At 44.0% G+C, this 25006-nt stretch overlaps 1 protein-coding gene and 1 long non-coding RNA gene across 3 annotated transcripts in view; one reads left to right on the top strand and one right to left on the bottom strand.

Moving 5' to 3' along the window:
- Positions 1-17848, bottom strand: part of LOC125460708 (uncharacterized) — a 53359-nt gene extending 35511 nt beyond the window's left edge. Inside the window, exon 1 of the long non-coding RNA XR_007249321.2 lies at positions 17750-17848. This is a non-coding gene — a long non-coding RNA (uncharacterized LOC125460708). The remainder of the gene's footprint in view (positions 1-17749) is intronic.
- LOC125460853 (monocarboxylate transporter 2-like) overlaps positions 1-25006 on the top strand; it is a 318309-nt gene that overhangs the window by 253350 nt on the left and 39953 nt on the right. Inside the window, exon 6 of one of the 2 annotated variants that reach the window (XM_059652552.1) lies at positions 22010-22024. The exons of the other annotated variant lie outside the window; for it this stretch is intronic. The gene's annotated coding sequence lies outside the window, so the exon portion shown is untranslated. Of the gene's footprint in view, positions 1-22009; positions 22025-25006 lie in introns of those variants that run through there. 2 annotated transcript variants of the gene reach the window in all.

Genomic DNA, 25006 nt, shown 5'->3' with positions numbered 1-25006 from the left:
TTATCTGCCTAACTTTCCTTCTCTCCCTCTGAGCTCTGACTCCACCTATCCATTCTTACCTTACCCCAGCCGCCCCTGCCTCAACTACCTGTCACATGCCATCTTTTTGGATCTGGAATCTTGATAGATTCAAGGTGGCGTTGATACTGGGCAACCCTCTGTAAGCTCCCTACAGCTCTCGTATTCTCACATTTCTGACAATCATTCTGCACTTTTAAACCTAAATCCCTGTGGAGTTGTGACCTTGTGTGCCTCATTCTGTCTCAGCACCCGATGATCTGTGTGTTCTTGTTAGTTGTGATCTGCCTATAGTCCTTGCTAACAAAACTTTTCACAAGACTATGGCCCATGTGACAACGACAAACCAAATCAAGCCAAAACCATCACTTCTGAAGAAGGATCACTGGAAAAATTAGCTCTGTTCCTTTCTCCAAAGATGATGCCAGATCTGCTGAGTTTCTCCAGCAATTTCTATTCTGTAAGAGAACTTCAAAAGTCATTGAACTCAGCACAAGACACAGCCAGTAGCATAACTTGGCTCTACTCGATGAAATTTGTACCCGTCAGGTGTTAGTTTCTGGAATATAATGCCAGTTTTAACTGTTTTGATCAGGTAATTAGTGGCCCTTTATCACCAGGTGATCTCATACAGATCATCGTGTTGACACTAAAAGCCTCAACAGAATGTTTCTTAATTAGACTTTGCAAATTGCAGATGATTAATAAGGACTTTACTATGTGTTAATTACTGATCTCACAATCATGATGTAAGACCAAAAAAAAACTAAGAACACATATGGAGCTCTTAGAGTTCTGTACTTAAGAAATTTTATATTTCAACTGAATTTTATTATTGATAAAAACAAATAAAATCTGGAAATATTATTTCTGCAAAAGACAGAGCTAAAATAATTCAAAATTATTAGAAACAAATATGAGAAACATTCAGAACGGAGCTTCTTTTAATTTTGTTTCACCCAATGCTCCATTCCTCACCCTTTCATTTGTCCATGCTGGCTCAGTTAATTTAAATTGCTGGATCAAAGATCCTAGAATTCCCTTACGTAACAGAACTATGGTATTATGTGGTTCACTAACTCTGTTTCAAAAACAGAAAATGCTGGAGAAACTCGAGCCTAGACCCTTCATCAGAGAGGGGGATGGGGAGATGGTTCTGAAATAAATAGGGAGGGGGAGGCAGACCGAAGATAGATAGAGGAGAAGATCAAGCAGATGTTTACCTGCACACCTGCCAATGTGGTATACTGCATCCACTGTAGCCGTTGTGGCTTCCTCTACACTGGGGAAGCCAAGCGGAGGCTTGGGGACCGCTTTGCAGCACACCTCTGCTCGGTTCGCAATAAACAACTGCACCTCCCAGTGGCAAACCATGTTAACTCCCCCTTCCATTCCTCAGATGATATGTCCATCATGAGCCTCCTGCAGTGCCATAATGATGCCACCCGAAGGTTGCAAGAACAGCAACTCATATTCCCCTTGGGAACCCTGCAGCCCAATGGTATCAATGTGGATATCACAAGCTTCAAAATCTCCCCTCCCCCCACTGCATCCCAAAATCAGACCAGCTCGTCCCCGCCTCCCTAACCTGTTCTTCCTCTCACCTATCCCCTCCGCCCACCTCAATCCGCACCTCCATTTTCTACCAACTAACCTCATCCCGCCTCTTCTTCATTCAAGGATTATGTTTGTTCTTAAGACAAAGTAATTATCAAAAGTTTCTGCGACATCTCCAAAAGTATCTTTAATCACTTTATTATTCTGTTGATTAATAATGTCATTTGTAATCAGATGCATTGAATACAACGTAAGCTACTCCCAATTCCTCCGCCTCCATCACATCTGCTCCCAAGATGAGGTCTTCCATTCCCACACATCCCAGATGTCCTCGTATTTCAAGGACCGCAATATCCCCCTTTCGGTGATCGAAAATGCTGCCAATTGCATCTCTTGCGTTTCCCACACGTTTGCCCTCACATCCCTTCCCGCCAACAAAAACAAAGACAGAATGCCCCTTGTCCTCGCATATTACCCCACTAACCTTCATATCCAATGTATCATTCTCCACCACTTCCACCAACTACAATCCGAACCCACAACCAAAGATATATGTGCCTCCCCACCCCTGCCTGCCTTTCGTAGGGACCGCTCTCTCCCGAACTCCCTTGCCCACTCCCCTCCAGCCCCATCACCCCTGGCACCTTTCCCTGCAACCACAGGCAGTGTTACACCTCCCCCCTCACCCCCATTCAAGGCACTAAATAAACCTTCCACATCAGACAGATGTTCACCTGCACACCTGTCAACGTCTTCTATTGAATCCATTGTTCCCGATGTGGCCTTGTCTACTTCGGTGAGACCAAGCAGAGGCTCGGAGACCTCTTTGTAGAGCACCTGCACTCTGTTTGCAACAAGTGACAACACCTTCCGATCGCGAACCATTTCAACTTCCCCTCTACTCCCTGGAAAACATGTCTATCGTGGGCCTCCTTCAGTGTCACAACAATGTCACCAGGATACTGGAGGAACAGGACCTCATATTCGGCCTTAGGAGCCTACACCCCAATGGCCTTTATCTCCCATCCCTGGCCTCATTACATGGCTAACCCTCCCTCTCACCCCCGCTGCCTTGACCTGACACAACCTGTCCGTCTTCTCTCCCATTTGTCCGCTCCTCCCATCTCACTGACCAATCCCCACCACTGCCAACCTGCACTCACCTATCACCATCCCACCTATCTTGCCCAGCCCCACCTCTCCTTTCTCTATTTATTCCTGAGCTCCCATCCCCCTCCCCCATTTCCGAAGAAGGGTCCCGACCCGAAACATCAACTTTCTTGCTCCCCGAATGCTACCTGGCCTGCTGTGTTTGTCCAGCATTGTGTTATCTCTAACTCCAGCATTGGCAGTTCTTACTATCTCTATACTGAATGGAACAGTGTGTTAACTTGCTGAACTTCAAAGTTAATTTTGAATAAAGAAGTAATCTTAGGAATTGTTTTCTCCAAGAGGGGCAATCTTAAATTTCATATGATCCTTTTCTGACTTTGAATTATTATGGAAATTATAGATATCTTGATTCCTTAGATTTCTTCTCATGAAGTGTTTATCCTATTATCAAATCCATGTTAAATCTTTATCATTTCAACACTGTTTGTAATCTGTTAATCTTAAATTTAACATTCTTACATTTAACAATGTTGCTTTAAATGTCATTTTAGTAGACCTTGCTAAGGCCTATGCCATATTTTCTTTGTTTGACAGTCCTTTCAAACCAGTTATTCTGCAAATATTTTCTACTCACAAGCTTTTTGCACTGTTCCTTTAGTAAAAGAGAGTACCCATCTCCCATGATGAGTGTCATCATCAAAACAGTTCCTCTGTACTGTTCGGAGATAATGGGAACTGCAGATGCTGGAGATTCCAAGATAATAAAATGTGAGGCTGGATGAACACAGCAGGCCAAGCAGCATCTCAGGAGCACAAAAGCTGACGTTTCGGGCCTAGACCCTTCATCAGAGAGGGGGATGGGGGGAGGGAACTGGAATAAATAGGGAGAGAGGGGGAGGCGGACCGAAGATGGAGAGTAAAGAAGATAGGTGGAGAAGGTGTGGGTGGGGAGGTAGGGAGGGGATAGGTCAGTCCAGGGAAGACGGACAGGTCAAGGAGGTGGGATGAGGTTAGTAGGTAGCTGGGGGTGCGGCTTGGGGTGGGAGGAAGGGATGGGTGAGAGGAAGAACCGGTTAGGGAGGCAGAGACAGGTTGGACTGGTTTTGGGATGCAGTGGGTGGGGGGGAAGAGCTGGGCTGGTTGTGTGGTGCAGTGGGGGGAGGGGATGAACTGGGCTGGTTTAGGGATGCAGTGGGGGAAGGGGAGATTTTGAAACTGGTGAAGTCCACATTGATACCATATGGCTGCAGGGTTCCCAGCACGGCCCGTTTCTATCTCCTTCCCAAAATCCACAAACCTGCCTGCCCTGGTCGACCCATCGTCTCAGCCTGCTCCTGCCCCACCGAACTCATCTCCACCTATCTGGACTCCATTTTCTCCCCTTTGGTCCAGGAACTCCCCACCTATGTCCGTGACACCACCCACGCCCTCCACCTCCTCCAGGACTTCCAATTCCCTGGCCCCCAACACCTCATATTCACCATGGACGTCCAGTCCCTGTACACCTGCATTCCGCATGGAGATGGCCTCAAGGCCCTCCGCTTCTTCCTGTCCCGCAGGCCCGACCAGGCCCCCTCCACCGACACTCTCATCCGCCTAGCGGAACTCGTCCTCACACTCAACAACTTCTCTTTTGACTCCTCCCACTTCCTACAGACTAAGGGGGTGGCCATGGGCACCCGCATGGGCCCCAGCTATGCCTGCCTCTTTGTAGGTTACGTGGAACAGTCCATCTTCCGCACCTACACAGGCCCCAAACCCCACCTCTTCCTCCGGTACATTGATGACTGTATCGGTGCCGCCTCTTGCTCCCCAGAGGAGCTCGAACAGTTCATCCACTTCACCAACACCTTCCACCCCAACCTTCAGTTCACCTGGGCCATCTCCAGCACATCCCTCACCTTCCTGGACCTCTCAGTCTCCATCTCAGGCAACCAGCTTGTAACTGATGTCCATTTCAAGCCCACCGACTCCCACAGCTACCTAGAATACACCTCCTCCCACCCACCCTCCTGCAAAAATTCCATCCCCTATTCCCAATTCCTCCGCCTCCGCCGCATCTGCTCCCACGATAAGACATTCCACTCCCGCACATCCCAGATGTCCAAGTTCTTTAAGGACCGCAACTTCCCCCCCACGGTGATTGAGAACGCCCTTGACCGCGTCTCCCGCATTTCCCGCGACACATCCCTCACACCCCGCCCCCGCCACAACCGCCCCAAGAGGATCCCCCTCGTTCTCACACACCACCCTACCAACCTCCGGATACAACGTATTATCCTCCGACACTTCCGCCATTTACAATCCGACCCCACCACCCAAGACATTTTTCCATCCCCACCCCTGTCTGCTTTCCGGAGAGACCACTCTCTCCGTGACTCCCTTGTTCGCTCCACACTGCCCTCCAACCCCACCACACCCGGCACCTACCCCTGCAACCGCAGGAAATGCTACACTTGTCCCCACACCTCCTCCCTCACCCCCATCCCAGGCCCCAAGATGACATTCCACATTAAGCAGAGGTTCACCTGCACATCTGCCAATGTGGTATACTGCATCCACTGTACCCGGTGCGGCTTTCTCTACATTGGGGAAACCAAGCGGAGGCTTGGGGACCGCTTTGCAGAACACCTCCGCTCAGTTCGCAACAAACAACTGCACCTCCCAGTCGCAAACCATTTCCACTCCCCCTCCCATTCTCTTGATGACATGTCCATCATGGGCCTCCTGCACTGCCACAATGATGCCACCCGAAGGTTGCAGGAACAGCAACTCATATTCCGCCTGGGAACCCTGCAGCCATATGGTATCAATGTGGACTTCACCAGTTTCAAAATCTCCCCTTCCCCCACTGCATCCCTAAACCAGCCCAGTTCATCCCCTCCCCCCACTGCACCACACAACCAGCCCAGCTCTTCCCCCCCACCCACTGCATCCCAAAACCAGTCCAACCTGTCTCTGCCTCCCTAACCGGTTCTTCCTCTCACCCATCCCTTCCTCCCACCCCAAGCCGCACCCCCAGCTACCTACTAACCTCATCCCACCTCCTTGACCTGTCCGTCTTCCCTGGACTGACCTATCCCCTCCCTACCTCCCCACCCACACCTTCTCCACCTATCTTCTTTACTCTCCATCTTCGGTCCGCCTCCCCCTCTCTCCCTATTTATTCCAGTTCCCTCCCCCCATCCCCCTCTCTGATGAAGGGTCTAGGCCCGAAACGTCAGCTTTTGTGCTCCTGAGATGCTGCTTGGCCTGCTGTGTTCATCCAGCCTCACATTTTATTACCTCTGTACTGTTTGCTGGGCTGTCCTGCCTGTTTAAGCTTTCCTACCTTTTGCAGCCAAGATGGCATGTTCCCTCATCTTCTCAAACAGTATAGATGCTTTCCCATCATTCACAGCCCAAAGCACAATGTACTTTCTTCTGCACAAAGTTTATAAAAGCTTCTCTGGCTACAACTTTTATAATTCTTTCCCACTAAAAGCACAGTTTAATTCTCGGGTTCCAGTCCTTTCATAAGAACATAATAGCTAGGGACCAGAAATAGGCAACTCAGCTCCTTGGGCCAGCTCCATCATTTAATATGATCTTGGCTGATCCCCACTTTCCTGCCTGCTATCCATAATCCTTCAAGCCATTAGTATTTAAAAGTCAGTGTCTGTCTCCTCCTTAAATTCACTCAATGTCCTCATCCACCACACTCTTGTGTAATGCATCTCACAGATTCATGACGCTTTGAGTGAAGTAATTTCTTCACATTTTTGTTTTAAATCTGTTGTGCCTTATCCTAAAACTGTGGCTTCTTGTTCTAGATTGCCAACATGGGGAAACATCCACTCTGTATCTACTTTCCCTATCCCCTTTAGCTTATGATAAAGCTCAATTAGATCTCTTCCCATTTGCCTAAACTCCAGTGAGTATCGGCCTAAATAGCTCAACCTCCCTTTATAAGACAAAGCCCCAATCTCTGGAATCAATCAAGCGAACTAATCTTTATTTTTCTTCTGATTTTTCTTCTGCTGCTCAGCTGTAATACGATTTTTTTTAGAATTGCTCTTTCCCAATTTAAATCAATTCTGAATTTTTAACACCCCTACAGCCTGGTCTAAATTTCTTTTCTGACCACCTCATTGTCCCTTGGTGCTGTGCCTCACAGAGCTTATTTTTGATGATGACACTCATCATGAGAGATGAATATTCTCGTTTACACTCGGCCTATCCCTTTTTTATTTTCATAAAGCTATCCTCTTTTCTCCCATAGATGTTTACCCTTACTCCTGAAGTTTTTTCTTGTTCCTTACAGACTTCTTTCACTAAGGCCTTGTCTTTTCCTTTAATTGGCTTTGATTCTCTTTTCATAGTCCAAACTATCTTCTCTGCTCCTCTGGCCAGCTTCTTGATATAGGTTAGTCTTCGGGATGCTGAGTTTGCTCTTTTCTATGCCCACAACTAATGCAATCTTTCTGAACAGACAACCATGCTGTGGTTGCTCACCATCTGTATCTTCTTAGAGTGGTAATTCTCTTCAAATTCTGAATCCACTTTTCTTCCTATCATGGACAAAGAAGGAATGAGGCTGAATTTTAAGTTGTGATCAAATACAATGAAGTATTGTTTGCTTTTCTTACTTCTCTTTCATTCCCACCCCTTGCTGACTGGCTGTCACATGGCGTCCCTGAAACAGTTGGCTTATAAAATGTCTTCAAATTAGATCATTAAAAGTTAATCCTTAAGGGTAAATTGGACATAACAATGAACAATTGGAATAAAGCAGAAAAGTGGGAGAAAGCAGGCCTAATGTAAAAACAAAAACTGAAAGAACTGTGGATGCCATAAATCAGGAACAAAAACAAAGTTGTTGGAAAAGCTCAGCAGGTCTGGCAGCATCTGTGGAGGAAAAAAAAAGAGTTAACGTTTCAGGACTGGTGACCCTTCCTCAGGACCCCGGACCTGAAACGTTAACTCTGTTTTCTCCTTCACAGATGCTGCCAGACCTGCTGAGCTTTTCCAGCAACTTCTGTTTTTGTTCCTCATGCAAAAACAGCCTGCCCTGACTGAAAACTAACCACGTGCCACAAGGTAATTGATGGGAACTGTATTGAAGAGCTGTACATGGGGCCAGCTGGACATGTTGTTTCTGCAGAATGGATTCCTGGGAAAATACTGAGAAGGCCACAGAATGACGATACAACATGTTGTCTCAGAATCAGTGTAATATTTGTATCGAGGACTTTGCCCTGTTTGGGGGACTTCGCCTTAGACTGCGATTGCGAATGGTGCCAGGAACTCCTGACCAGACATCATAAACTGGGCCTCCAATGGGCAGGAGGCAGTGAGCATATCTATTGCAGTTTCAGCACTCACTAGTTTGCATGTGTTTCTAATACATTGAAGGTACATTACTGCTTAGTGTGTATTTATTGCTTTGTATGCATATTAACTGCTTAATGTACATACACATATCTCAATGTAATAAATTACCATTTAATATGTTCATCACTGCTATATATATATATAAAATATATAATATATATACATACACATACTCACACATACATATAAATATAAAAAAGACCACCAATAAACTTGTGAATTGGTATCATTTAACTCATAGATTGTTACATCTCATCGAACACACTATCAAGCTTTAACAGTTTTTTAAACCCTGTTTTTTTTTTGTTTTCCAGTTTATGAGACAAACTCACAGGAAAGTCCGTTATGATGAAATCCAAGATGAGTTTGTGAACAAACGGTTCAAAATAATTCTCTATTCTCACACACACAGGTAGTCAGGAAATTAAGGAAGGCAGGACAGGTAAGGGGAAGCAAATTACTGCAGATGCTGGCATCCGTACTGAGGACAACATTTGTTTTGTCATCAAGAAAGGCAAGGAGATAGATTATAAATTACAAGTTCTGCTAAATTTGGAGGTGTTAAAAATCACTTCAGGTGAGCTATAGCTTCCCAGAGATCAGTGTCCAGAAATAATTCTGTCAGCGGACCTGGCCAAGTTTGTTTTTCCTACTGTGCAGCTGAAGTGGAGGCTTCTTTCTAGAATGCAACTTGGAGATGGAGTTTTGCAACAGCTTTTAGCAGTCCTACTTTCACTCTGGAGGTCAAGCAGAAATTAATTTTTAATCCTGGAATTGGATATTTAAACAATTCAACCAGTTCTGACTTCAATCAAGTGACATGAGTTAACATATTAGGTACAGATGGCTTATCACTGTGGGGTAATTGGAAGGATTTTAAAGTAACAAAAAGGCATTGCCTCCTCTATTCAAGTTTCCATTGCGAGGTTACAGATTGAATATCAGCACACATTTTATCATAAATGTTGTTGATATTTTTCTCTGTCCACAGCAAGCAGGAGGCAGATGACTCATCTCTATATCCTTTGTTTCAGCCTTAGTTGAAACATTTAGGTAAAATAGGAAGCTCAGGAGTTTCTGAAAATGCAATCATGTGATCAGCATCAGTCATTTTATGATTCCGGAAAGGTTGTCATAGAGTCAACGTGTCATACAGAGGTACAGCATGGAAACAGACTCTTCCATCTAACTTGTCTGTGCTATCAAATATTTGAACTAACCTGGTCCCATATGTCTGCATTGGGCCATTATCCCTTGAAACCCTTCCTATTCACATACCCATCCAGGTGCCTTTTAAATGTTGTAATTGTACCAGCCTCCACCACTTCCTCTAGCAGCTCATTCCATTCACACACCACTCTCTGCCTGAAAAAGTTACCCCTTAGCTCCCTTTTAAATCTTTCCCCTCTCACCTTAAACCTAAGCCCTCTGCTTTTGGACTCCCCTACCCTGGGGAAAAGAACCATGACTATTCACCCTATCCATGCCCCTCATGAAAGACGTAGTTTCTTTACTCAGGGAGTAGTAAGGGAATGGAACGCTTTGCCTGCAACGGTAGTAGATTTGCCAACTTTTAAGTACATTTAAGTCATCATTGGACAAGCATATGGACGTACGTGGAATAGTGTAGGTTAGATGGGCTTCAGCTCGGTATGACAGGTCGGCACAACATCGAGAGCCGAAGGGCCTGTATTGTGCTGTAATGTTCTATGTTCTATGTTCTATGATGTTATATGCCTAACATAAGGTCAACCCTCAGCGTCAGACACTCTAGGGATAAGAAGTCCCAATGTATTTAATGTATAATTCAAACTCTCCAACCCTGGTAACATCCTTGTAAATCTTTTTTCTGTACCCTTTCAAGTAATCTTTTATATGAGGAGGGGTTGAGGACTTTGGGTCTGTACTCGATAAAGTTTAGAAGGATGAGGGGGACATCTCATCGGAACTTCTAGAATGCTTAGACACCTGGATAGAGTGGGCATGGAAAGCATGCTTCTACCAACAGGAGAGACTAGGACCCAAAGGCACAGACTGGGAGTGAAAAGGTGACCCTTTAGAACTGAGATGACAAGGGTTTTCTTTAGCCAGAGCAGGTTAAGTCTGTGGAGTTCATTGCCACAGAAGGCTGTGAGGCCAAGTCACTGAGAATATTTAAGAATGAGGCAGATGGTTCTTGATTAGTAAGGAGCTTAAAGGTTCCCAGAACAAGGCAAGAGAAAAGGGGTTGAGAGGCAAAGCAGCCATGATTGAATGGTGGAGCAGATTCAATGGGCCAAATACCTTAATTCTACACCCATACCTTTCAATCTTATTTGGACTTTCAGGAGCTGTACAAAATAAATCTGTTCCCTGCCAAAACCAACATGGAACTCACCGTCTCGACTGTAGTCTGTGTGCGTGGTATCATCGGATCCGGTGGATCCAATACAACGTCAGCACCAGCACTTTGAGAACCATCACCTTGCACAACAGAAGTCACTTTGGTGAGTGATAATGGGAACTGCAGAAGCTGGAGAATCCAAGATAAATAAAATGTGAGGCTGGATGAACACAGCAGGCTCAGCAGCATCTCAGGAGCACAAAAGCTGACGTTTCGGGCCGAGACCCTTCATCAGAGAGGGGGATGGGGTGAGGGTTCTGGAATAAATAGGGAGAGAAGGGAAGGCGGACCGAAGATGGAATGTAGACATGGCTGTATTGTAGGAAATGCGACACCCGATTTGTACCCTGGGAGATTCTGAAAATAACTTTGTGCCTATCATCAGATAATCAATGAGAGACAAAAGTTGGTCAGGGACAATAGGGAGAAATCCCCTTCTCACCTTCAGATTAGAGCCACAGGATTTTTCATGCTGTAGGAGAGAACCGATGGAGCCTCATTTTGACGTCTCTGAAGAATGGCGCCTAAGAATGTGCAGCACTCCCTCGATATTTGGGACATTGCAGCCCAGAATTTGTGTTTGTCTCTGAAAGGAACTATGACTCTGAGGCAATAGTGGCCTCATTGGGCCACAGCTAGTATGAAATAGATGTCAGAGAAGACAGCATACTTGAACAAAAGTGGAATGGTATAAATAAGCAACCGTTTTTGACTTTTCATGATCAGTTACTTCATACTGCAAACCAGTCAATGCATAGATTGAGAATGACTTTAAATCCATTTTAAGGCTGAATCCAGAACCTTCCCAAATTGGCATCATCTTGCGCCTTTATGTGGCACCTTTAAAACAAAGATGCATCTTTGTGGAAGCTGGAGATGCAGGGACTTCTCCATCTCCTGATCCCCATTGAATTGAGCAAAGAACAAAGAACAATACAGAACAGGAACGAGCTCTTCGGCCCTCCAAGCCTGTGCCGACGCATTCTGCCCTTCATATTAAAACTGACTTCACTTACAGGATCCATATCCCTCTATTCCCGTCCTATTCATGTATTCGTCCAGGTGCTTCTTGAAAGCTGCTATTGCGTCTGCTCCCACCCCCTCCTCTGGCAGCGCATTCCAGGCACCCAGCACCCTTTGTGTGAAATATGTGCATCCTATGTTCCAGTGAAAACAAACTCAGTCTCACCAACCTTTCTTCATAGCTAAAATCCCCTATACCAAACAACATTGGGGTAAACCTTTTCTGTACCATCTCCACAGCATCCAAATCCTTCCGTAGTGTGGTGACTAGAACTGTACACAATATTCCAAGTGTGGCCGAAATAAAGTTTTATGCAGCTGCAGCAAACCTGCCTATCCTTATACTCAATGCCTCTTTCAATAAAAGCAAGCATGCCATAAGCCCTTCTTACTGCCTTATCTAATTGTGCTACCACTTCCAGTGATCTGTGGACCTGCATACTCAGATCCCTCGGTGTATCAATACTCCTGAGGGTTCTGCCATTCACTGGAAATTTCCACCCCTACTTGACCTTTCAAAATGCATCACCTCCCATTTGTCTGGATTAAACTCTATTTGCCATTTTTCTGCCCATGCCTCCGACAGATCTATATCCTGCTGCATCCTCTGACAATTCTCCTCACTATCCATAGCTTCAACAATCTTTGTATCCTCCTCAAACCTACTAATTAGACCAGCAATGCTTTCTTTCAAATCATTCATGTAGATCATGAACTGCAGATGTCCCAGCACTGATCCCTGTGGACCACCACTAGTCACAGCCCTCCCTTCCAAAAAGTACCCTTTCACTGCTACCTTCTGTCTCCCACGACTAAGCCAGTTCTGTACCCATCTTGCCAACTCACCCCTGATCCCATATGACTTCACCTTTGTACCAGTCTGCCATGAGGGACCTTGTCAAAGGTGTTAACGAAGTAAATGTAGACAACATCAGCCACATTTCCCTCATTAGATATCTTCATCACTTCCTCAAAAAACTCATTTAGGTTAGTGAGGCAGGACCTCCCCTGCATAAAACCATGCTGTCCATCGCTAATAAGTTCATTTGCTTCTAAATGTGTATAGATTTTGTCCCTCAGAATCTTTTCCAATAGTTTCCCTGCCATCGATGTGCAACTCACAGGACTATAATTTTCTGAATTTTCCCTACGACCCTTCTTAAACAATGGGAAAACATTGGCCATTCTCCAATCCTCTGGGGCCTAACCTGTGGCCAAAAAAAGTAGAAAGTTGTCTGTCAAGGCTCCAACAATTTGTTCTCTTCCCTCCCTCAATATCCTGGGATGGATCCCATCAGGACCCAAGGGCTAATCTGTCTTAATACTTTTTAAGATGCATAGCACCTCTTCGTTTTTAATAATAACTGGCTTTAGAAATAAAACACTCCCTTCCCTGAGATCATCCTCTACCAGTTCCTTCTCTTTGGTGAATACCAACACAAGAATTTGTTTAGGACCTCACCTACCTCTTCTGGCTGCATATATAGGTTCCCTCTTTATCCTTGAGTGGGCCAATTCACTGGCTACCCTCTAGCTTTTATACATGCCAGAAAGGGGCTTAGGATTCTCCTTAATCCTGTTTGTAACAACTTTTCATGGCCCTTTTTAAATCTTTTAATTCTTTTTTTAAGTTCTTTCCTAATTTCCTTTTCTCCTTCAAGTGCTCTGCCAGTTCCCATCCTCCTAGACCTCATGCTTCCTTTTTCTTTTTGACCAAGGTCATAACATCCCTGGCCATCCAAGGTTCATATAACTTATACATACCTATCCTTTGTTCTCATAGGAATATGTCACTCCTGAATTCTCATCAACTGTGGATAATGTGGATTTACCCTCAAACAGCCTCCAACAATGAACATTCTCCAGTTTCTGTCTAGTATTTTTGTAGCTCGCCTGTCCTCAATTTAACATCTTCGCCTGGGGATTGCTGTTATCCCTATCCATGAGTATGTTAAAACTTACCGCATTATAGACACTACTACTGAAATGCTGCCCCACTGAAACTTCACTCACCTGGCCAGGCTCATTTCCCAAAACCAGGTCCAGTATAACCCCTTCCCTGGTTGGACTGTTTACATGCTGTGTCAAGAAACCCTCCTGAATGGTCCTTACAAATTCTGCTCCATCCAAGCCGCTAGCACGAAGTGAGTCCCAATCAATACAAGGGAAGTTAAAATCACCCACTACAACAACCCTACTGCTATTATAACTTTCCAAAATCTGCCTACATATTCTCTCCTCTATCTCCAGTTGGCTGTTGGGAGGCCTATAGAATACCCCCAGAATTGTGACTTCACCCTTCCTATTCCTGAGCTCTACCTGTATCGTCTCAATGCGCAAGTCCTCTGATGTATCCTCCCTCAGGGCAGCTGTGAGATATTTCTGTATCAGTACTGCAACTCCCTTTTACATCCCTTTCTATCACACCTGAAACACCTAAATCCTGGGACATTCAGCTGCCAGTTCTTGTCCCTCTTTCAGCCAAATCTCTGTAATCGCAATAATGTCATAGTTCCAAATACTAACCAAAGCTCTGAGTTCATCTACCTTGCCTATTATACTTCTCACATTGACGTACATATATTTCAGACACCCTCCCCTGCTCTTTTCTGCAGCGTTTCCCTGCCTGTTCTTGTTCTTAACCATGTTTGCTTTGATTTCTACTTCTCCCACAATTTCTGCATCTAAATATATATATATCCTTTAACCTTGTCACCTTCTCTCTGACATCTTGCAGCGGTAATGAGCCTAAGATTGCGCTGACACCTTAAGTAATTAATTTCTTACTCAAAAATAACCGATGTTGACTATCCTACAGACCAAATGAGAAGATAATTCAGTATTTCTTTAATTGTTTAGCTGATGAGGTGTACTTTACGTCTGTTTATGAAAGCAGTCATAGACACAAATAGATCTACAGCTGCCCTTTCAGCCTATCGCCACCACGCCAACCATCTAACTTTTCCAATTCCGTTTTCCAGCATTTGGCCCATAGCCTAACATGCCTTGGCATCGTAAATGTGCATATAAACACTATGTTATGAAGCTTACTGCCTTGAATACTCCTATAAGCAATGAATTCCAGATTCCCACCAATCTTTGGGTAAAAAAAGATTTCCACACAACTCTACAAAATCTCTGCCCATTACGGGAATCAATTTCCCCAATCATCGATCCCTCCACTGAGGGAAGATGTATACCCTATTTACACATCTTAGTCCTTTCCCTCTATTCCCTACCAGTACATGTGTTTGTCTAAATGCCTCTTAAATATTGCTATCATTGCTGCTGCTGCCAACCTCCCCTGGCAGTGCCTTTCAGGCACATTCCACCTTCTGCAAATAAATACTTGCCTCACACATCTCCTTTAAAATTTGCCCCAATCACCTTGAACCATTGCCCCAGAATTTCCGACATTCCCACACTGGGAAAGAGGTTTTGACTATATACTCTACACACGTCTCTCACAACTTTATAGATTTCTATCAGATCACACCCACCACACCCCATCCTTCAACACTCCAGTGAAAACAATTCAAGTTTGTCCAACATCGCCCGATAGCTAATACACTCCAGTCCAGGCAACATCCTAGCAGACTTCTTCTGTATCCTTTCCAAAGCCTCCACATCCTTCCTAGAAAAGCACTTACATTTAAAATCAGGGTTTTCAATGGGTAATGCAAGGTATTCTTTATTCAGTGATGATGGGAACCGCAGATGCTGGAGAATCCAAGATAATAAAATGTGAGGCTGGATGAACACAGCAGGCCAAGCAGCATCTCAGGAGCACAAAAGCTGACGTTTCGGGCCTAGACCCTTCATCAGAGAGGGGGATGGGGTGAGGGTTCTGGAATAAATAGGGAGAGAGGGGGAGGCGGACCAAACATGGAGAGAAAAGAAGATAGGTGGAGAGGAGAGTATAGGTGGGGACGTAGGGAGGGGATAGGTCAGCCCAGGGAAGACAGACAGGTCTAGGAGGTGGGATGAGGTTAGTAGGTAGGAGATGGAGGTGCGGCTTGGGGTGGGAGGAAGGGATGGGTGAGAGGAAGAACAGGTTAGGGAGGCTAGGTTTTGGGATGCAGTGGGTGGAGGGGAAGAGCTGGGCTGGTTGTGTGGTGCAGTGGTGGGAGGGGACGAACTGGGCTGGTTTTGGGATGCGGTGGGGGAAGGGGAGATTTTGAAGCTGGTGAAGTCCACATTGATACAATTGGGCTGCAGCGTTCCCAAGCGGAATATGAGTTGCTGTTCCTGCAACCTTCAGGTAGCATCCCAATTCTACACTTGCCCCCACACCTCCTCCCTCACCCCTATCCCAGGCCCCAAGATGACTTTCCATATTAAGCAGAGGTTCACCTGCATATCTGCCAATGTGGTATACTGTATCCATTGTACCCGGTGTGGCTTCCTCTACATTGGGGAAACCAATCGGAGGCTTGGGGACCGCTTTGCAGAACACCTCCGCTCGGTTTGCAATAAACAACTGCACCTCCCAGTCGCAAACCATTTCCACTCCCCCTCCCATTCTTTAGATGACATGTCCATCATGGGCCTCCTGCAGTGCCATAATGATGCCACCCAACGGTTGCAGGAACAGCAACTCATATTCCGCTTGGGAACCCTGCAGCCCAATGGTATCAATGTGGACTTCACCAGCTTCAAAATCTCCCCTTCCCCCACCGCATCCCAAAACCAGCCCAGTTCATCCCCTCCCCCCACTGCACCACACAACCAGCCCAGCTCTTCCCCTCCACCCACTGCATCCCAAAACCAGCCCAGCCTGTCTCTGCCTCCCTAACCTGTTCTCCCTCTCACCCATCCCTTCCTCCCACCCCAAGCCGCACCTCCATCTCCTACCTACTGACCTCATCCCACCTCCTTGACCTGTCCATCTTCCCTGGACTGACCTATCCCCTCCCTACCTCCCCACCTATACTCTCCCCTCCACCTATCTTCTTTTCTCTCCATCTTCGGTCCGCCTCCCCCTCTCTCCCTATTTATTCCAGAACCCTCACCCCATCCACCTCTCTGATGAAGGGTCTAGGCCCGAAATGTCAGCTTTTGTGCTCCTGAGATGCTGCTGGGCCTGCTGTGTTCATCCAGCCTCACATTTTATATTCTTTATTCATATTGGGTTATGCCAAATGGCTTATTGAGCCAACGGTAACATGGTCCCGGTATGTGTCATCTGCCCAGACTCGGCTCATGCTTGTCATGTAGCTCATGACAAATTGTAAATTTCCTCTGTGGGGATGCTTTTCTTCCCCTGCTTTGAGCTGATCCAACATGAAATACCTGGCAAGTTTTTAACAAAAGTCAGGGTTAAAGAATATGTATCCCCCCCGTTTCTTTCTGGGGTAATTAGAACAAAGAACATTTGAAATTGTCTCAAGCTGATCCTCTGGTCAATTGAAGATCACTCCCAAAGTGATTCATAAAGATCCTGTGATTTAGGTGGAACTCCGAGAAACATGTGAGGAGTTTTCTCATCCCTTATTAAAAGAAGTGGCTTGTCTTTCTCTGACCTGTAAATGGTTGGGCACTCTGCACTTATAAGTGAGCATGGCGACAATGTCAAAAATTAAAATTGTAGTGCCAACGTGACATGGCTGTAAAAATCACAGATTCCTACAGCGTGGAAGCAGGCCATTCTGCTGTTTGGTCCATACCAACCCTCCGAGCAGCATCCCATCCATCACTTCCCTAACACAGCCTTTCCCATGGCTAATCCACATTACCTGCACATCCCTGGACACTACAGGACAATTTAGCATGGCAAATCAACCTAAACAGGATATCTTTGCGCTGTGGGAGGAAACCAGAGCACCCAGAGAGAATGCAAACACTCTAACACAGCCCAAGGCTGGAATCGAGCCTGAGTCTTTGGCACTGTGAGGTAGCAGCGTTGGCCACTGAGGCACCGTATCACCCTGAAGTTTCAGATTATAAGCTCCAAATTAAATACAAAGTTTCATTTCCATAAAGCCGTTCAGAGGTGAAGGACATCTCAAAACGCCTTGCAATCCATGGAATGTTTTTCTACACTTAATAAGGTCGAATTAGGGGCAAACACAACAGCTAATCTATGCCATGCAAGATCCCCAAAAAGAACAGTGAGTTTAATTATTTTGGTTGTGAGATAGATACTTGACATGAAACAGTGTCATGGGATCTTACACACCTGAGGACCTGCCCTCCCCATTGTTTGTTTCTGAAGCTGCTCAGAGAACATCGATGTTTAACAAGAAAAGAAAAGCACTTCTGTGTAAACACAGATAAACCTACCAGTAGAAAGCTGTCGGCTTTCTCTGCTGCTGTCATCAAATGCAGTGCAAGCACTTTCGACTGAATGGCAATGCAGGTATAAGTAAACAGGATGCCTTGAGTGGATATTTGATTTGCATCTATAGAGGCTGATAAAGCAAAAGGGATTATTCATCTCTCATACAAATTAATAATAGAAGCACATTTCAAGACAGCATGATAAGCCCCTTACAGGTCATTTGAAGCTTAGCAACTTGCTATAGCAATGACACACATGGGAACATATTGCTGGATTGTGTCAGCATATTGATTCAGATTAGTAAATCTCCCTCCTGCCACCACGAAAATGATACTTGCAGTAAGTAGATTTATGTATACTTTACAAAGCAGACCAGCAAAATAGTCTGTAAGCCATTTACTTGACCCTGATTGTGGTCATTGCTGATTGAGTAAGTGCCACACATTGAAGGGCAGTCTGCGTGCTGGAGAATCTTGATAAAATGAACCTGACTAAAAGCGAACTGCCACACTTTCAGTCCCTTATCCTGCATCCCTTCAGAAAAACAAAATGAGCTGAAACACTAATTGGCTCACAATTCAAATCCTCACATGCATAATGGCTTCATGCAAACTAATAAGAATGATATTTTATTCATAGCAAAAAGACAAAGTAAAGACTAATTTTAGGCCACGTTAAGAGATACCAAGCACTTAGGACTTATATTTAATACTAGCTTTTTATTACCATGCTGCAGTAATTGGAATTCTGTAAAACAGAATGTAAAGGATAGATCTTATCTGTAGGTGGGGATAGAGTTATTTCGCTTCAATGCTGGATTGAATCCTATTGAGGACAATAAAGGAAATTGTCTAATGAGTATATCACCATCTTCTCACTTCTTTTCAAATGTTTTGGTCAGAGAATACAGTGCTCATAGAAAGTCTCAGTCCTTTCGCCTTGATAAAGTTACAATCATCCATTTTATAGAAATTTTGATTTGTCTTTGTTTTTATTGCGAAAATATACTTTATTCTTAAAAAAAACTATAAGTACATACAAAAGGTTTTAACACAGTTCTGCACAGTCTTTGCAGAAAAAAAATAAACAAACAGCACTTGGAATTTGACATTCCTCAGAGCTACCCTGCATGTTACAAAACCAGAAGTATTTTTTCCCATGCAGGAAACTATTTAAATTCATTTCGAAGCAAGCGAATGCACACTCATTGTACTTTGGCAAAAAGACCTCAGACAGGAGTCTTTCCACATTGCTCCTTGACAGCAGCTGCCCCAAGTTTTAGTGTGGCCCTCAACACATACTCCTGGACCTCCTATTAATCCGTCCATGTCGCATTCACAGCTGTACATGTAATTCAGAATTCTCCAGAATAATCCAACATGGATCCTATTCCTAAAGTATTTGAAACCAGTTCTCTGTGCATTCAGGCTTCAGCGACAAATTCAATCTAATGCACCCCATGCACAAGATAGTTGAATACAATAGGGACACAATTGGTGTTTGACAGAATGAATAATAACAAATCGGCAATTCACTTGTACCCCGTCCAATCTTCCATTGCATGGAAATCAAATCAGGCAGGGTGTGAAACCGCCTGTCAATTTGTCACTGCCCAATTAGCACAAACACTGAAGATTGATTTCAGTCCCTGGTGAACAGTTGAGCTCCTATGCCAACAGGGACATGTCAAATCTTGAAAGTTACAGATAACATGGACAAAAGGGAGAATGTTTCGATTGTGGGAGAGAGCAAAACTGAGGACGTTTTGGTAAGTTTGTCATCATGACATTCTGAATTGGGAATGAGTCTACCCAGAGAGTGATGACAGTCTGGAATTCATTTCCATTAGAAATGGCCAAAATACTAGTGATACATTTAAGGTGCAACCAGTTAAGAATATCAAATAGGAGATAATAGAATTACGTGAGGACAGACCAGAGAAGGCATGAACTGGTTGGGACAAATGGCCTGATTTTTGTATTGTTTATCGTATTTAATCTACTGTATGTATTTTTAATCAACCCGTTCAGAGATGTTATTACATGCCTTTGGAGAAGGTGAGCCTCCAAGGAAACTTGGATCAGAGACAGGTGCACTAACACTGTGCCACAAGGGCTGTGTTTTTTGTTTCAAATCAATCTGCTCAGACATGCTACAACACATCTCTGGGGCAGGTGAGACTTTACTTGGGCCTTCTGTTCCTGAGGCAGGGGCACTACTACAAGTTTGTAGCCAACCTGTTCAGGCATATTATGACACATCTCTGGGGTAGGTGGGACTTGAACCTGCATCTCCTGGTTCAGAGGCAGGGACATTACCACTGTACCAGGTAAACAGGTTCAACAGCAAAGGCCGTTTACAGTCCCTTCATTAATAAAAAGAGTTGGTTATGGCAGAACTGATGATCCTGAATGTGAGTAAAGATTGTGATGATTGGATGTTATCGGGGATACTTTAACTGTTGAGTTGCCACACAGTACAGGTAGCCTTTATCTCGTTCACTGTTAGTTACACTTATTCCCGGACAGGCATGGATTGAGCCTTGCAATATTTAAATTTAAACCTTAATATTTGGCATCACTCTCGAAGAAAGTGGGAGAATGCAAACGCGAGGGAGCAAAAACGTGAAATGTTGGAGAAACTCAGCAAATCTGGCAGCAAGTGTGGAGAAAGAAATGGAGTTAATGTCACAGGTCCAGTGTCTCTTTATCAGATCCAGTAGAGCTGGAAGAAGGTGGTACATCTGCTGAAGACATGCTGGGAGTAAAAGAGTGAGAGGAAAGGTGGAGGTGGAACCCAGAGGGAGAGGCTTGCCTCACTGGAGCATAGGAGGTTTAAAATCATGAGAGACATAGATAAGGTGAATGACAAGGGTATTTTCCCCGGGGTGGGGGAGTTCAAAACCAGGAGGCTTTTTTTTTAAGGTGGGAGGAGAAAGATTTACAAATGACACCAGGGGCAACTTAATAATAGAGTGGTTTGTTTGTGGAAGTGAGCTGCCAGAGGAAGTGGTGGATGTGGGAACAGTTACAATGTTTAAATGAGATTTGGATAAGCTTATGGATAGGAAAGCTTTGGAGATATATGGTCTAAGCACAGGCAGGTGAGACTAGTTAGGTTTGGAAACATGGTTGGTATGGACTGGTGAGACTGAAGGCTCTGTTTCCGTGTGGTTTGATTCTAAGGAAGACAGAGCATATCATGTTGTACTTTGCAACAATTTAGAAGTATTTCAATAAACATATACGTTATAAAAACTGAAAGAACAGCGAATGCTGTAAATCAGGAACAAAAACAGAAGTTGCTGGAAAAGCTCAGCAGGCCTAGCAGCATCTGGGAAGAAAAAAATCAGAGTTAACGTTCTGGGTTAAGTGACCATTACAAAGAACCTTCGGGTCCGGTGACTCTTGTGACGCTTCCTTCCTTAGAAGGGTCACCGGACCCTAAAACGTTAAAACTCATTATTTTCTTCCCAGGTGCTGCCAGGCTTGCTGAGCTTTTCCAGCAATTTCAGTTTTTGTTCAACATTGATGTTATATCTGGGCAATTAAATGAATTCTGTGTTGATGTGGAGGCTTTCCGCATTAAAATAGCTCAACTTTAGAATTATCTTAATTAGTTCAGGCTGAGTTAAATTCCTCATTGGGTTTGGATCACAGTCCCATCTCAAAAGTTTGAGATCAGTTTTTTTTGTCGAAGGCTCCCGTTTGAAAATGCTGTAGGACTGATTGTGGGGATTACAGCGATGTCTTGGACACGCAGATTCTCTCCAAACCATCAGGCTGTACCTGAAATACTCAGTAGCTTTAAATGAACACATTCAAGTCAAATCACGATAATACCTTCGCATCATCTGGGAAAAGAACAGGCGACTCAAATACTGGAGTATTTCAAATGAAAAGGAAGATTCAAATTCCTTCTTTATATCAATATCGAACATGCAGCTGATCTGCTTGTTAAGGACCTCGTCTAATACTTTGATCTGGGCTGTCTCGCGTGAGCCTGCTACTTATGTTGCAGGAGACTGATCAGTGTTTCATCGAAGGAGAAATAGTTGCACAGCATGGCCACCTGCAGAGCAACAAGCCCTTTGATCCTTCCCTCGGTTTGCACTTCTGTCGAATTAAATTCTAATGGAATAGCGACCGTAATAGATTTTTTAATTGCTGGTGAGATTGCTACCTCTAAAGCCTGTTTTGAGATGACCTTGCAAAGTTCATTCTTGTCTAAGTAGTGTTCGCTCTGGTTTCTCTGGTCCCCAGTTGCGTTCAACCACTGCACAAAGTGATTGTTCTGGTCGGCACAGACTGAACGGACGGAGTGGCCTTCCTTGAACAGTAATATTCAATGATCCCAGTGCAGCCCAGCATGATCGACCCTCTGGATGCAACACGAATTCAAAGCCGCTAGGGGGGAGGACGCAATTTTTTTTGGTCTATGAAATGCTTGGTAGAACCCTTTACAGGAACTTCACTGGCTCTATTTTATATTCCAAGAAAATTTCTTCTATCCAGTTTATTAGTTTAAATTAAATACATTTCTAGTTTATATTTAGAAGGACTTTAATGTTAACGACTACCTTATTTATTTTTCTACTTTTTCTGTGAAGGTAATGCTTAACATTTTAAACTTTTGTTTCATTTGCAACTTTGTACCTAAGTTTATTTTTACTTTTGTATCTGAAATGATGCTTTTACACTGACACCGTACTTCTGTACTTCAGTACGCGTGATAATAAATATAAATCTACGACTAATTCTGAAGCATGAAATATAAAAAGGAAACGTAACAAAATCCAAAAAGAAAAGTTCCTCCATATCGTATTTAATTCTGTCATTATAATTTCTAGTATTTTTGGAACGTTTAAAAAAATGACTTGCATTGATACAGGCAATCAAGACCCACTACAGTAATTTGGATATATGACTATAATTATAGTGGCTAACCCTCTACTTATGTCATGGGTTCTTTAACCATCACCTGAACATACAGACGTTGCCCTGGGTTAATATCTCACGCAGGAGATGGCACCTCTGACACTCCCTCAGTCACGAAGAATTAGCTGTGATGACATGCTAAATGGAGCGGGGTGGCGGGGGGATCAAAGATGAAATTGTTTGACTTGGAGCTAAGAGAGCAATCCATTGAACCTAGACAACCCCTACAATGAGAACTGTTCTCTCTAACCAGCACAGCTGTGCCCAGCTGCTTCAATGTTCTACATGTGGTGATTGGCATTGGCGTAGCAATCATGGCACTGAGCTTTGAATTCAGAAGTCACTGCTGCACATGAGCGTTGGAAGCCCAAGTAGCGCAAATGAAAACCAGAGGGAATGCTGACAGGTGTCCTCATTGAGAGACAGGTCGCTGATTTTTACAGTGGCACCTATGAGAGCCAGAGCTGACATTTTTACTGTTTAACAACAGACATGAAAACCCTTTACTCCAACGCAATCCTTAAAATTAAAAATGCGACTAACCTTTTGTTAACCAAGGGTGTTAAGAGACATGGGACACAAGTGGGTAAATTGAGAGCAGTGGCAGATCACCCATGATACTGTCAAATCATTGTTGATGGTGTTAAGTGGCCTCTTTCTGGTTCTTTTCCTAAGCTGAGAATGGTCAAAATCTGGATTTTCTCACCAAAAAAAGATTCATTTCATACACAAATAATCATCCTTTCATGTGGTCAATTAGTATGGCTTTTCCATGACACACCTTTTACCTTATTACCCATACATGCTAATTTCACACTAACGCAGTACCCAGCTGAGGCCCAGTGGTTAAAAGTTATGACCAGAACAATTAGGGAACAATTAGATCTCAAATGATGTCATTTTGCTTAATGCGATGATTTTCAGGAATATAACTATTATATTAATTGAAGAACATCAGAATATAAGAACTAGGAATAGGAGCAGATAATTCAGCTCCTCAAGCCTGCTCGACTATTTAATATGATCATGGCTGATCCCATCTCAGCCTCAACTCAGTTTTCAACTCACGGTCCATAACCGCTCAACCCATCACTGATTAAAAGTCTGTCTCCTCATTAAAATTTATTAATGTCCCAGTGTCCACCGCAGTCTGAAGCATTGAATTCTCCAGATTCATGCCCATTTAAGAGAAGTAATCCCTCTTATCTTTGATTTAACTCTGCTGCCCTTTTAACATAAAACTATAACCTCTTGTCTGGATTGCCCCACAGGAGAAAACATCTGCTCGATATCTACTCTGTCATTCCTCTTTTGCATCTTATGTGCCTCAATTAGAGCTCCTCTCATTCTTCTAAGCTCTAGTGAATGTGGGTCTAAATTGCTCAATCCCTCCTCATTAGACAAGCCTTTCTGGAATTAATTTTCTGTGAACTGCCCCCAGTGCGAGGCCACTCGTAAATTTGATAATGACAGAAATGAGTGAAGGAAGGAATGGAAGGATTATTACACTGGGATGAAGAGGGGTGTGAGGATGAATGTGGGCAGTAAAAACATTGGCAATAGTTTATTGGAGTGAATGGGCCCTTTTTATGTTATAAGCTCAGTGTAGAGTGAAGGATTGCTGCAATATAAAAATCTGGTTGAATGTATTTTTGAAAATTTGCTTTGCCTTTGATTGAGGAAACTGAAGCAAATATTTCCCCAGGGGGTAATACAGAAAAGACCTGGCTGCACTGAAATTACTGTAAATGAAATTACCCTTTTGACACACTGTCTGAAGTTGGTGCAGGCTGAGTGCCAAGGGAACTATCTGGTCAGCAGGAATTCATGGCACTTACTAAACAGACCTCATTCTGCGTTAATTGAAACTGAGGAAAAGCTGACCGGTTCTGAAGGGTCCTCTCCAGACTGTCATTTCTGCTGCTGACCAAATGATGCTTAATTGCTCAGACGGTAGGGGTAATAATCTTGCCATGATTCCTGTTTCTAACTTTGTCATTAAACATGTGATTTTGATGTAAAATTCACTTTGATAGAATTTAGTTGGCACTGATTTATGACCCCAAGCTCAATGCTTTCCAAACAGATATTCCTGCATGATGTTTGTTCTGCATTTTTCTTACATCTACCCAATTCCACCCTCCCACCCACTCCCACGGCCTTGTCTCAAATGTGCCTTGTTCGGTTTTTTTTTTGCCGATGAACTTATTTGGCTTGTTTCACAACTTAATTTTCATCCATATCACACCCCATTACCATCCCCATCCACCATTACCAGCCACTTTGCCTTTTGCAATAAAAACTGAAAGAACCGCGAATGCT

The sequence above is a fragment of the Stegostoma tigrinum genome, chromosome 18, assembly GCF_030684315.1.
Source record: "Stegostoma tigrinum isolate sSteTig4 chromosome 18, sSteTig4.hap1, whole genome shotgun sequence".
NCBI classification, from domain to species: Eukaryota; Metazoa; Chordata; class Chondrichthyes; order Orectolobiformes; family Stegostomatidae; genus Stegostoma; species Stegostoma tigrinum.
Note: the sequence above shows the minus strand (reverse complement) of the source record. Positions and strands in the feature narration are given on the sequence as shown.